Source organism: Octodon degus, unplaced genomic scaffold (genome assembly GCF_000260255.1).
Source record: "Octodon degus isolate 3935 unplaced genomic scaffold, OctDeg1.0 scaffold00059, whole genome shotgun sequence".
Taxonomy (NCBI): Eukaryota; Metazoa; Chordata; class Mammalia; order Rodentia; family Octodontidae; genus Octodon; species Octodon degus.
Genome location: NW_004524635.1, coordinates 9634778 through 9636646, shown reverse-complemented (window position 1 = coordinate 9636646; position 1869 = coordinate 9634778).

The following is a 1869-nucleotide window of genomic DNA, read 5'->3' as shown; positions in this document are numbered from 1 at the left end:
ACACACACACACACACACACACACACACGAAAAAATATATATGTAATCTGACATAACTTTGATATAGTCCTGCACAACTACCATTTTGAGAGCTCTTTATTCTTTATCCAGGACCATACAGCAACTTCTCTTGCCTTCTGGATTATGATCTTTTTAATTTTCTGTATACTATATCTGGAGGTATTACAATACTTCAAGTTTGTATAACTGGAAAATATTTTACTTTTAGTTTTCAAAGTTATGTTTGCTAAGTATAAAATTCAACGAGGACAGATCTTTCTTTTTCAGTCCTCTGACTTCGTCTAGTTTCTTACCCACTTGCTCGTCTTTTTTTCTAATGGAATAAAATGCTATTTAATTTTGTTCTTCCAGAGCTAATATTTTTATGTATATACTTTAATTATCTTTTCTTTGCAATTAGTTTTGGTCAATTTCATTTTTGTGTATCTTGGTATGATTTTATTCATATTTCTTGGGTAAAAGGGTCATTTTTCTTGGAAATGTAGTGCTACAATTTAAACTAAATTCAGAAATTTTAATTTTAAATATTTATTACTTACCCCTTTCTACTTTGAGAATTCTAATTATATGAATATAAGTTTCTTGATTTGGCACATAGTGAACAATTATGACTGATCTGGAAATTCTTCTTCATTTTTATTTTAGACAGTTTTTATTGTTTTAATCATTTAAGTTTGTAAATTATTTATAATGTTCTCTATTATTAATCTCATGCTATGTATTCATTTCAGAAAAATTTTCTGCAATTCACTCTGTCTACATCTTATATCTTTCACGTTTCAATATATGTCTACAATTTTAATATGCTATATGAATATTGATTTTCAATAAAGTTAATGAGAAAAAAATAATATGGTTTCACGATGCACCCATCTACCTAGGAATATCTCAGGTTTATTCATTTTTATGGCTGAGCAGTACTCTAGTGTACTTTATAAAAACACATCTTTTTTATCCATTTTTCAGTTGACATTTGGGTTTTTTCCAATGTTTTGGGTTTTTTAAATAATTTTATTGAGAAACAAATAGCAATGAGACAGTTTCAAAACTGATTACCAGCACAGTTTCAGTAATTAATACATTGCACATTGTTGTCTCAGTGGTTATTCATTGTATAAGATGCAGACATGATATCCTGTCCACAAACACTATTAGAATAAATCTCTCTATTCATTGAATTAAGAGAATGCAGCTGTATATCTATCCTAACTATTTTGAATATACAAATACAAAAAAGTCATTCATTTGTATCCCTTTTTTTGTTTAGTTTTTTCAGAGAAGAGTATTCCATTGTCATTTAAATATTGTAGGTATGTGAATTCGGCAAAATATTCCAATATAGTACAGTAATCCATAATAGTAGTATGTTTTCCATAAGACTGGTAATGTCAGAACTTGTCGACTTGAGCCTTTTATACCTCAGCATGTTAATATGGCTTTACTTTTTAATACTTCTTTACTTTTCTGCTGGATGGTTAAGACCAAGATAAAGCAAGACCTATATAATAAGAAATGTAACTTTTGTATCTGACAAGGTCAGTCAAATCCCCTCAGGATTTGTCCTGCTACCCTGTGCCACAGTTTGTAGATTTTTTTTCAGTGTCAGTCATGTGGATGAGTCACGGCCATTGCTGGACCAATTTGGTCCCTGTGAAAGGCTGAGAGAATGTTTTCTCTCCATGTGACTCTCCTTAGGCACACTCTATCATCACTTTCCTCTGTGGCCCCATAATCTTCTTGATCAGCTAATTTGGGCCACAATTGAGTTACATGAGGTTGCAGTACAGGTTCTCCTATGTCCTGAGTCTTCACTGACCTTAAAAGGCTAGGGCCAAAATATTGACTGTC